This window comes from Sebastes fasciatus, chromosome 19 (assembly GCF_043250625.1).
Source record: "Sebastes fasciatus isolate fSebFas1 chromosome 19, fSebFas1.pri, whole genome shotgun sequence".
NCBI classification, from domain to species: Eukaryota; Metazoa; Chordata; class Actinopteri; order Perciformes; family Sebastidae; genus Sebastes; species Sebastes fasciatus.
The window spans coordinates 24,712,323-24,725,735 of NC_133813.1; positions in this window are offsets into that span (position 1 = coordinate 24,712,323).

A 13,413-nucleotide genomic window follows, 5' to 3' on the forward strand; every position below is an offset into this window, starting at 1 on the left:
CTACGTTGAAGTACTTTATACACTGCTGGGTAACTTCACCTGTGATAATATATCTTAATTTATTTATTTTATTTATTTATTTTATTTATTTATTTTATTTATTTTATTTATTTTATTTTATTTATTTTATTTATTTTATTTATTTTATTTATTTATTTTATTTATTTTATTTATTTTATTTATTTTATTTATTTTATTTATTTTGTATTTCTTATTTTCCATTAATAATCTGAACATGCAAAGTAACTAGTTACTAAAGCTGTCAAATAAATGGAGTGGAGTAAAAAGTATAAAGTCACATTAAATGTAAATATTCAAGTAAAGTACAAGTACTTCAAAATTGTAATGAACTACTTGCAGATGTACCTAGTTGCATTCCACCACTGGGTATAAATGGGTGGTATGGGTGGTGGGGGGGGGGGCACAGAATGCACCATCAAGGGCCTGACTAAAAACTCATGTTTTGGTTTGTTATGCAACATTTCTTCTTTGTTCAGCTGCGGGCACAGAAATAGTAAATAATAATATTGGAAATTATGACATAACGCTGCTTTTCTGTTTTGAGGTTATTCACAACTTGTGGTTTTGCATGCAGAGATGCATTTGTGCATCAGAACGAAGATTTGTTGAGAATAAACAGATCACAACTCTGGTCTTTGGAGGAAATGATTTTATCTTCCACTGTGGTGTTGGTTTATGGAAATCTGTTGTCTGAATTGTTGGATTTTGTGTGCAACATTGTGTTTTCTGATTAATCGTTTGAGCCCTGTGCCTTTGTATTGTGTACACCGCTGCAGCGTTAGTCTCTGATTTATTGTGTTGCCGTTGCTGTGAGCTTTCTCTGACTCATTATTTTGTTTTCTTTGCAAATTCGTGCTTTTCCTCTGCACCTGAGGGCCATCATAAATAACACCACACCTGAACCCGAAAAAACATCATAATATGAAGACGGATCCTCAAACCGCACTAGTTTTCACCACTCTAGGCACAAAACTGCATGACGGTGTTTCAAGTCATTTTCTTCTGGCTGTGAGCCATATGACAACATTTTGCACCCTAAAATACTTTGTGCCGTTATTTTCGTGTGGCTTGTCACAAAAATGCGCTCTGTAGAATGCCCTTAACATTTGCACTCACACATTTCTGTCATCCACAGCTGTTAACAAGATTCCAGAATAACAACAGCCTTGAGGTGTTTACGGTGTAGTGTCTTCAATTATCAGGAGAGCTACCTGCCAGGTTGTGTCTAATTCCTTGCAAGGCGAGAGTGTACACTAACAAGTGTGTTTATTCCTGTCACCTGTTTTTTTCCGCCCAGAGGAAACGTAACAGTAAGTTCACCTGTTCCCTGTTAATGGGCTTTATTTATTTGACATTTATTTAACTGAGGCTGGATTATTCCCCTCACTTATCCATTACATAAGGGGTTCGCGGTTCCATTGTCCCGCGTTTTATCATTCTAGTTTGCTCTCCAGATGTCTGGAGGCTCTGGGTTTTTGTGAACTTTAAGAAATATGTGTCTTTTATCTTTTCTGTCCTTCAAAACATAATCGGTTCCTGTGAACCAGAGGCCTGAGGGAGCCAGTGAAATGAAGTGTGTAAGAAACGGGAATCAGAATCTGATCTGGCACCTCCCATGTACGTTTCATTGTATCATATTTTTTGATCGCTTCTAAAACCCCGTGACATACGTTGCCGCCACCTCGTTCACTGATTCCCTGCCAAACTCTTATTGTACGCAATGTCTCTGATAGGAGGCATCTGTCTCCTTTAGTCTTCCTGTTCCTTGTGCTGCACTCTGCCAGGTGTCGCCTATGAAGCTTCAGACACTGCACCACACAAAACGGGTATCCAAGACACTAATTTAAGCATTGGTAATGTGCAGTGAATAAAATCAAAGAGACAACTCTTGCTTGTTTAATAAGCACAAATCATACCGCGTGCCAAACATAGACTATTGTAAACGGCCTGCATTATAATTATGTAGTTGTTTTTAAATATGAAAAGGTGAGGGGTGTTTGTTATATAATATAACACTTTAAATTAAATTAAACTGCAAATAGATCTACTGTTTATTTGAATTCAAAAAATGTATATTGGTAACTTGCATATTGATTGATAACTTACAGTACGAACTAAACCTGAACAACAAACCTATTAATTAATGTAAAAAAAAGACTAGTAGGCACAGCCTTACAGCATTTACAACTGTAGCCTTGATAGCTTATTATTAGATGTGGGTGGCTACTTCATGCAAGTGCACAGTCCATTGTCCCTAATTTTATACATTTATTCATTTTAATTCATGCATTATAACAGATTATTACAGAGCTAGCTGAAAGGATAAAGCAATTTATGCTGAGAGCAGATACACTCTAACCAAAGGGACCCTTCACGAATGAGCTTAGAACCTGGCAACCCATAATTAGTATTCATGCATAAAAAAGGTTGTACTGAGGTGAAATTTATAAATTTAGTTGCCATCACTTAAAGGTACAGTGTTTAGGATTTGGTGGCATCTAGTGGTGAGGTTGTAGATTGCAACCAACTGAGTACCCCTCCGCTCACTCCTCCCTTTACAAGACTGTGGTAACGTGAGCCGCAGAGTGCAAAATCGCAGTAACACCGTTCGCCTCGCTCAGAGGCCATCCTTACTGTGTTAACACTACTTTAGGAGCAACGGAAGTCAGACGGCGGCTGGCGGTACCACGATGCGGCTCACGTTACCGCAGTTTTACAAGCGTGTCAGAGAACGACGGTGGCCTTTGGGTGACGTAAAAAACATGAAAGGCTGTTTGTCCATTCTGGGCTACTGTAGAAACATGGTGGACTCCGTGAAAAGGCCCCGCTCCCTATGTAGATATAAAGGGCTCATTATAAGCTAATAAAAACATAGCGATTCTTAGTTTCAGGTGATTAAAACATAGTTATGAATATTATATTCCATTTCTGCTAATAGATCCCCTGAAATGTCACACACTGTGCCTTTAAGACTTTAGTGACAACCTCTATACCCTTCTTAAGTATGTATTATTATAAGTATAAGTTTGATACATATTTAAGCTGCAATGGAGTATAGAGGAAATCATGTTACTGTCGCTGTTCATACACAAATTAAGCTGGTAAGTGATTCACAATGAACATACATTCTGAATATTCAGGAGGAACTGTTAACAATGTTATTACAGCTAAAAAGTGTTCATTTAAACCACAGAGAGATGTATTTGTATTGGCAAGTTTTGACTAAATTACATGAGCAAACATGAAATTAAATGAAATTAATTGTGAAAACAACCATGCACTGTTAATTCTATTCACATATGTTTGATTACGTTAATGTGTAGGAGTACGATTCCCATGTGTCAACATACAGAACTAACAAATAGAGTTGATTCTGGTTGTATCAGTAGCTGTGAGACTCTGAGACAGTAAACGTATACTGGCTACACCTTTAAATCAAGGCCAATACGGAAAGTTAGCTGTTTTATTAATTTTCAAAACACATAACGCTGCACTGATGTAGCAGAAATGTCAATGTTTAGGGTGAGTAGTATATGGGCTAAAGCTCTAATAATGCTGTCAGGTTAAAAAATTCCCTCATGTTTATAGGAATCCCATTATCAGTGTCAGAGGTTTGAATTATGCTTGTAATGCATGATTTGGTAAAGTAATATTGAGTTAATGCAGTGGTTCAGTGACCACCTGCAAAAAGAGATCCCAACATATGAAAGAGCTCTTAATTGGCTCCAGCAGTGAGCGGGTTGAACAGGTACGATGTTGGTTTAGCAGCATGTACTAATGGCAAACGTGTCTCTCGCTGAGAGTCTATGCTGACGGGCACCAAAACAGTAGGTGTGCCTTTTAGAGAGACCAGAGACCTCATTAGTTAATTTGATAATTTCATGTCTGATTAGGTCAATTATTTGCGATTGGAGAAGATTAAGAAAATGAAATGTGTCATTAAAGAATGTAAGAGAATCGTTTTAAGTAAACGGGTACGAGGATGGGAGGTGGTCAACGAGAAGGTTTTGAAGAACCTATCATGTCAAAAATGAAAGTAATGATTACCTTTATTAGCATTGATGAGTTCTGAGGTTTAGCGGGGGGGCTTAAATTTTTAGCTCTCATTCAATAGCGAAGCAATTATCATGAGTTCATTTATTGAGACTACAATATTGCTCAGGGAATTAGGGAGCTTTAGGGGGGACATAAAAAAAAATCCTCTACATGAAAAAGTGCCCTCTTGGATGCCCCTATGGTAAGTAAAACATGATAAAGTGCCCTTTACATTGGCCTAATGTGTAAGAAAACATGATTAGGTGCCCTCAAGGGTGCCCTTCCAGTGGAGGAAACGTGATGAAATGCATTAATGGGGGTCCTTAGAATGGATAACATGTGATGCAGTGCCCTCTAAGGTTCAGTTCCAGTGGCGAAAATGTGATGCAGTGTCATCTAGGGTGCCCTTTCAGTCAAGAAAACATGATAGAGTGCCCTCTAGGGTGTCCTTCCAGAGAAGAAAACGTGATAAAGTGCCCTCTTAGGTGCCCTTTCAGTGGAGAAAACAAGATAAAGTGCCCTTTAGGGTGCCATCCCAGTGGAGAAAGCGTAATGAGGTGCCCTTTAGGGTGCTCTTCCAGTGGAGAAAGCGTGAAGAAGTGCCCTTTGGAGTGCCCTTCCAGTGGAGAAAACAAGATAAAGTGCCCTTTAGGGATGCCCTTCCAGTGGAGAAAGCGTGATGAAGTGCCCTTTAGAGTGCCCTTCCAGTGGAGAAAGCGTGATGAAGTGCCCTTTAGGGTGCCCTTCCAGTGGAGAAAGCGTGATGAAGTGCCCTTTAGGGTGCCCTTCCAGTGGAGAAAGCGTGGCGAGGTGTTTTTGCAGTGGAGAAAAATATTTATATTTATTTTTCTCGCCCCTAAGATAGTCTGCGTCCACCACTGACATGAGTGCTGTAAGTGTCGATCCGGTTAGTCTGCTGGTACAGCAGTTCAAATTAGAATTCATGTCATAGAGATCAGATACAATGGCTGGTTAAGCCAAAAGTGTCCAAAAACAGTGAAAACCCAAGTGAGGACCAGATCCAGGTTATACTGTTACAATAGTCCTTTTCATGTACAAAGCAAATCACGTCTATTAAGTGACAAAAAATCTCACCCAAGGGGTCAGAAGCAATATCTTTATGAGTATTGAAGTCACAGATAATAAAATGTAAGGGTTACCAGGTCGTAGATGAAACCTGAGGTCTTCTAACAAAACCTGCTGAAATCCTTTATCAGTATCATCATCTGTATCAAAGCTCTGTGTTTTCCATCAGACCGATGCTTTGGTCTGGCCCTGTGCCACCCATTGCAACATCTTTCTGATGATGTGACATTTGACCTTTAATTGAGAAATTCTTTGAAATATCAGACTTTAAGGAATTGAAAGGATTACATACCTGGTCATAGTTCCCATTCTTTACAGAGGGGGCTAACATTCAGCTTTTACTACAACATATTCACTTTTGTGTTTGGGGTCCTCTCTTATTACGGGGGAGATGTCAAGGTTGTCCTTCACTGTTCTGTCTTTTTCATTTGGAAAACAGAACGTTTGTCTCTGGTTGTGAAGACTTTTTTATTTTTTCCCTTGCTTTTTGTAGGCAAGGTAAACAATCATGACTTCAGGGGATTTGACTTGACACAACTGACAATCTGGATTCACTATATTTGTGCAATGCAATCTTTTTGTGTTTGGGGATTCATTTTGTTTGTTAATTGAATTGCACTGCAAAAAAAATGTGGGATCACAAAACATAAAAAAATGGAATTATTATTCCAAAATTTGGCAAAGAGCTACTGTGTCAAATGCAAAGTGATTTGCATCCAAAATAACAGATTAAGTGACTGTATTGCCTGTGTTTTGTTTGTGTTTCTCCTTTTTGGTTTCTGATTCATATATTTTCTTTGGGCTTTCTTTGCATTTCTGAGGTTGTTCTTTATGGTAATAGAGAGGTGAAGTCCCGCCCCTTCCGGTGGACTACCATGTGGACCGTATTTTGGAAAAAAGTACGAACGGTAGTCAACGGCGAGAGACAAATCATTTTTTGATCCTGCGCCATGAATCACGCATATGATGTTTGTCAATTTAAAACCAAATTTTGCAAGTCAAGAAAGTCGCTGTTTGTTGTAAAACTGTTGAAGTAGAAGACTGTGAAAACACGTAATTAGAAAGACAACACACCCAACAGTTGTGTAAGTGACTTCTCTCTCGCTGAAGCTGCGACGCCTGTGTGTCTCCTCCTGGGATGTACTCACACCAGCAACGTGTCTGACTCGTTTTTTTCTCTTTCCAGTTGATAAAAAGACCAGGAGTTGCTGGGTAAAACACATCAGGTAAGATAACGTTACATTTGTGCGTGGAACATAGCTAAGTTAGCTAGTTAATGTTGGTTTTACACAAAACGAAATGATACCACGACAAACTGAGACTTTCTTGACTTGCAAAATTAAGTTTTAAATTGACAATCATCATATGTGTGATTTATGGAGCAATTCAAACAGAATCCCCAAAAATATTTGTCTCTCGCCATTAACTGCTGAAATAAAGTCCCATGGGGTCCACTGGATAGGGAGGGACTTCGCCTCTCTATTGGACAAATGTTTGAGGGGCGGGGATTCCGTGTGGTTCGGCTCGGCTGCTCATCTATTGGTCCAATAAACTGCTAGTCATTTCTTACCAGGAACTCTGGAAAGTGACCCCAGAACTCCGATGCTACTAGCATTGGCTCAGTGAAATTAAATTGCCTTTTCCACTGTCCACATCACTTCTGACAATGGACGGCCCATTTGTCCAATCACCATAAAGACCAAGCTCAGCTCCCATCATTTACCATCGGTTAAGGCGCCACTGTACTCCAACATGAGAGAGAGTTCTACATTTACTAAGCCTTTTGTGTCTCACTTCAGATGCTGGGATTACAATACAGCTATTCAGCTATTTAACGAGCTTATTTGGAGATGAAGAGAAAAAGTAGGGGAACTCAATATGTTCAATTTCTGTTGATTCATGGAGGACAATAGGAAAACAGACGACCACGTCAGTCATAAAATTTACCTTTTTTTCCCAGTATCTTATAATTGTGTCTCAAGTGCAAAGCTCAACAGTGTATGGTAAATGAACAATATATTTATATATGGCAGCCAAGGACATTTCATTGAAGCAGATATTTGAACAGCTGCTTCACTTCTATTGCATTTAAATCAAATTATCTTAAAAGCTTTCCCCTCAGTTTCTTTTTGTACAACCTATCCTTTTACTTCAAATCACAGCCTGGGATGGCAGAACCATTTTCTTTGAAAAGAAAGGAGCTCTGGGGAGCTAAAAAAATCATTTATGCCCATCAAATAAAACGTCTTCCCCTTTAAGAATATTATGTTCATTATTCTTTTGCTCTAAAATGACAAGTGTTTTTAAAAATTCTTACACTTATCTACCAGAAATGTTGCAGTGCAGATGTACAAAAAAACAAAGCTGATCTCTTTGTGCGCTGCACATAATGTAATAATGTAGAGAAGTAAAAATGTTAATTATAACTGTAATAACTTTTTTCATTCTAGTGGCAATATTTTATGTAAATTGTAATAACTTGACATACTGTAACAAGTGATAACCACATAGAGTATGCTAAAGTGCATTTTGAGTGTTTCATGTATACATTGTTGATAAGTTAAACAGCTTATGCTAAAACAAGGACGCCCACACACAAACAGAGGCAGAGGAGCGTCCAGGTGGCACAACACAGCAGACATCTGCAGGTTCAACGCCTGGCAGAGGCTCCTTTGGCTTGACCTGGCTTTTCAACCAACACAACTGGCAGGGTCAACGAGTGGGAAGCCAGTGAGGGGGCAGGTCCAGGTTTTTTTGCATTTGGGAGCTCTGGGTAAGGGGTTGAGACCAAATCATAGTTTTGTAAAAAATAGAGGAAATGTAAAGAAAATTGTGCTAACTCTAGCTCGCAGAGGTTCACAGAGAAGCTGAAGTCATGACATATCATAGTTAACTTTGTTGTGGGCATACGGAACTATAGGCAGTGGTTCCCAACCTGGGGTCCAGGCGACAAATATCAGAGGGGGTGTGCCAGGATTTGTCTGCTCTGAGATTGTCAAAATTAGATCTGCTCATGTATACACACGTAGGCAAAATACCTGTCGACAGGTGCAGAAGTCTCATTGAGAGTTACAGAAATCACTTGATTGCAGTGATTGCCTCGAAAGGTTGTACAACTAAATATTAAGTTAAGGGTACCATCATTTTTGTCCAGGCCAGTTTCATTAGTTTGTTTTTTAAAATGATTCTGTTGAACCACAATTCAAAAGCAATATCTGATTTTTATTAGTTAATTTTCAGTGAATTATTATTCATTATTACTTTTGTCAGTTTCAAGTTATTTCAGTGACCATTGTGGGTTTTTCTTTCTTTAACGGAAAGGTACCAACAATTTTGCCTACGTGTGTAACTAAAATCATAATAACACACTTGCTGGATAATTTATACAGAAGTCGGTATATCGAAAACTATTTAAAAAGATATATATGTTTTTGCTATTTAGTATCAAAATGTGATGAAATACCCTGCTTCAATCCATATTTGTTGGCGTTTAGCCTTTCAAAAACAACATTTTCACTGCAGTCAAAAACCTATTGGTTCTCCAGCTTGGCGCACACAATACAAAGGCCCACACCTGTATTAATATTGGATTGTAGGGGGGCGGTCTAGCAGCAATCTAACACGCCACAAATGACATGTATTTATCCAATAATAACAGAAAATCTATTTTGGCTCTAACGCTATTATAGTAAATCAATTAAGTTGAACCACAAACTGAATCATCTTATTCAAATTGACGACTTTGTTTGAGGATTTGTAATTTTTTTAGGGTCAGGATGTTTCTTTGATACAAGTGGGGGGGCTTCAAGGAAATAGTTTGGGAACCACTTGTATGGGGCATATACTAACATAGCTGCGCATCATGTCGTGGTCTACACCAATGGAGCAAGCAATGTTAGCATGCTATTCATGCTATACTGTAAGACAGTTTATTTTTCTTAACCACGTTTTACGTCAATTTGAAACAACCGATTCCCCATGTACTACACTTTTTGTCTTGCAAACGGGAGGATGAGGAATATCCAAATACAAAACATTGACTCAATATTGTTTTCTGTGATGCAGCACAAAAAGAACAAACCGAAAATATATATTTAAATCCATAGCATCATGTGAACCATATATGAACACCAATAAATATCTTAAATGGCACAGTATAGTGTTGTAAAGAGCGCATATGATGGCAGTGAATATGCTATTTTGTCATCTTTATTCTAATCTCTGTATTAAAATCTAATTCATTTTGTTGAAAACTGCTCTTAAAACAGCATATTGTGGTATTAGAATGTTATGTTAATGTTATGGTCTACAATCTTTATTATTTAATGCTAAACACTACTATAATAGTAAACTGTATACAATGCTGGTAAACATTCATCACTAACAATATTGTTGTATTTCTATTAATAAGTATTGTTATAATTGTTCTAATCATTTTGGATGTGTGCAGTAGGGGGAGCTGCCGCTTTTACCAAATTCGAATGAAAGAGAAAACCTGTGCTATTACCTGAGCCGACTTAAACCTCAGTCAGTCATCAGTGTTGTGCTGATGCAGGTTCAACAGTGACACCTCAACAGTTCAGTACTCTGAATCCCACATGTCCTCGAAGTGACATGTTTTACTGTTTACATGTCAAGGACTGAGAACAGTTCTGCTCTGATGCTTGAACCAGCACCGCTTTTGGCGGAGTGGGAAGAGAGTAAAGCAGGGCATGATTAAGTGGATTAGTGGATGGACCGAACTGTTGGGTCTGTGTGACGGGGAAATAAATACCGAATCCGGTGGTGATGAATGTTGCCGCCTTACTGGATGTGAATCCTTGAGCATAAGCATTATTTCTCTCACTGCATTCAGAAAACAATAAAATGTGAAGCCACACAAAAGAACTGGTGGGCCAAGGAAAGAAATTGTTGTTATCAGCAAACTTCAGAGACAGGATAAAGCTCATGGTGGGAATCTTTTACAGAACCAAAAGCTATAAGAGAAAGTTATTTTGGCAGTGCTTTGACCATGCCAGTGCACTAAAATTAGCCTTCCTCAAAGGGGACCTATTATGCTTTTTGTCCCCCTTTTCTTTAGTGTTATATAGTTTTTTGTGGATGCAAAAGGTCTGTAAAGTTACAAAGCCACACCAGAGGGAGTAACTCTCCCCAACAGAAACACTACTCCTGAACTGCCTGAAACGCCTCGCTTGAAGTCCCTCCTTTTCTTCCGTAACGTAGTGATGTCACTAAGTAACATATTTGCATAACGGCTAGTTTGGCACACCCTCAAACAGAGCTAGAGCGGAGCTGGAGCAGAGTCCGAAGAGTTTAATTAGGTTGACTAATGACAACAGTGGGCCAGCTGACCAATCAGAGCATTTTGGGAAGGGGGGGGGGGGAGAGCCTAAACAGAGCGTTTCAGACATAGGGGGAAAATAGGTGCTTTAACACAGCCGGTATGAGAAAAGTAAAGTGTTTTTTGAACATTAAAGCAAGTAAACGTGTTCTAGTAGAAATCCAGAATACAAGTATGAACCTGAAAATAAGCATAATAGGACCTCTTTAATGGGAGATTTTTCAAGTATTTAATACTCTTATCAACACAGGAGTGGGTAAATATGCTGCTTTATGCAAATGTATGTATATATTTATTACTGGAAATCAATTAACAACACAAAACAATGACAGATATTGTCCGGAAACCCTCACAGGTACTGCATTTAGCATAACAAATATGCTCAAATCATAACATGGCAAACTGCAGCCCAACAGGCAACAACAGCTGTCAGTGTGTCAGTGTGCTGACTTGACTATGACTTGCCCCAAACTGCATGTGATTATTATAAAGTGGGCATGTCTGTAAAGGGGAGACTCGTGGGTACCCATAGAACACATTTTCATTCACATCTTGAGGTCAAAGGTCAAGGGGACCCTTTTGAAAATGGCCAAGCCAGTTTTTCCTCGCCAAAATTTAGCACAAGTTTGGAGCATTATTTAAAGGGACTGTTTGTAACTTCTTACAGGTATAAATCTACCGGGTCGGGATCCCATGCGCGCTTGCTTATGCGCGCTGGCGTGTGGCTACGCTGTTCAGACCGCCACTCTGCCTGCCTGCACTCACACAACGCGCGTATTCTTGCTCCTCCTCACGTTCATGGGCGCACACTACACACTGCAGAAGACTTTGTAGCTCTGAGAATATCTAGTGAATGTACAGTGGACGTTTGTGCAGAAATAAATGCTGCAGCTCCTCCAGACCAACAGAGGTTTTCCGTGTCTTGTGAAGTGACGGGGCTCCGCAGCGTGAAACGTTATCGTCTCCGACCGGGTGCCGGTGTCTCTCTGTTCACTCCGGCTGGGGTCGGAGGCGATAACGTTTCTCTTCCTGCTTCAGCAGGAAAAGCCAACACTACGATCAGCAGTGATTCATGGAGAGACCTTCGTCTGGTCAGCTAACATTACTACCAAGCAGCTGAAATATAGAGTGATATTGTGGTTTGTTTTGAGCGATGCTCGTATATGTCTATTTAGAGCGAGCAAGCGCGAGCCCGACGCTGACTTTCGTTGACCTAACGGCCACAGGTGTCGCTGTTAACGAGCATTTCTGAAAGTTACAAATAGTCCCTTTAACGTCCTTTGCGACAAGCTAGCATGACATTGGTACCAAACTGAGCCAGCTACAACCTAAAAATCGCAAGATGCGTTAATGCGTTCAAGGAATTAGTGGCGTTAAAATAAAATTTGCGTTAACGCGTTATTATAGCATTAACGTTGACAACCCTATTATTATATACTCTATGTGCTGCGTCGTCGTGTGCAAAATACTTAATAAAGGTTTCCAGAATGGTAAATGGTACAAACAAGCCTTGCTCTTCTTATTAAATATAGCCTTTTAATGAGAAATAGATTATTATATGAAACATTCATTTGAAATAAGCTGATATAATGATCTCAACAGAAACAGCAAAAAAGTACATAGGCAAGGTATTAGGTGTAAAAATCTTCAGACATATCCATGGGTACATGTAAGCAACACTGTGGTAGCATAACGAGTAAATGTGCTTGTTTTATGGACCTTGCAGTGGCTCAAAACTAAAAATGTACAGTATGTTTTTGACAATATAAAAACAGTCATACATTGTCATGAATCTAATTACATACATAAGACATGGGTGCCCTGTACTTTGTGCTGATGTACTCAAATGGAGGGCTTTTTTTTTTCTTTTTTTCTTTTTTTGAAGTAGTCTTTGTATTCCCTTTCAATACTGTTATATTTTTATAATATTGTTACCGTAGCAGAGCGTCGTTACCGTAACAGAGTTAATATTTACAGATACATTGTACAACAGGGGGACAAAAGAAAACATCAACCGATACTTCAAGTCATCCGTCGACCCTCTGTCTTGGTGGTTGATTTCCCCCACATGCACAAACCTCCTCGAAGGCGCCGTTTTTCTCAGGAGGAGATGAAAAGTGTTTTTTTGATCAACATTTATGGTCTTAAATTCTGAAGCTGATTCAGTGTCACTCGTCTGTGTAACGTCTGAAAGTGTTCTCCAGCTCTAAACTTGTTAAAGGGATAGATAACAGGCACTTAATAATAATAATAATAACAATAATAATAAGGTAACAATTCATTTGGATAGTCCAATGTTAATGCTGAACAATCAAGTCCCATATTAACTGCATCTTGTGGCCATCTCAGGCTTGTTATGCTTAGCTTCAAGCGTGTCAAAATCAGCTCGGCGTAAACAAATCCATTATGAGGTACTGTTAGCATGCAAATGTCATGATGGCAATGCTATGGATGCTAACACATTTGCAAAAGTGTAAAGTCTAACATCAGCATGCTAATAAGCTCAAAATCCATCACTGGGCCTGATAAACTACAACACCAAAGGAGCTTTGAGACAGCTTGCAGTTACCATCTAAACCCAAGCAGATGCATCGGTCACGATACAACACATTTAACCGGTCCCGATGCCCTCTCCCTTTCCTCAAGGCAGTGCTGCCATCCCATGCAAATTGGAAACAACAGCACTGCAGAGGTTAGCTGCTCACTCACTGAATGCACCTTTATGGATGTTGAGCTATTAACCTGACAAAAGGATGATGAAAGTGCTGTACCGTGAGATTAATTTGACAACACGGAGCTGAGTCTGACGACCTGAGCCTCAAGTCGTCCCGAACCGGCCACCACTATAATGCGCTAACCCATGCATTGGAAAATCTGTAAATTATTTTGCAGACTACTGAATCACCTGAAATTGATTAGATTCGTAGCGG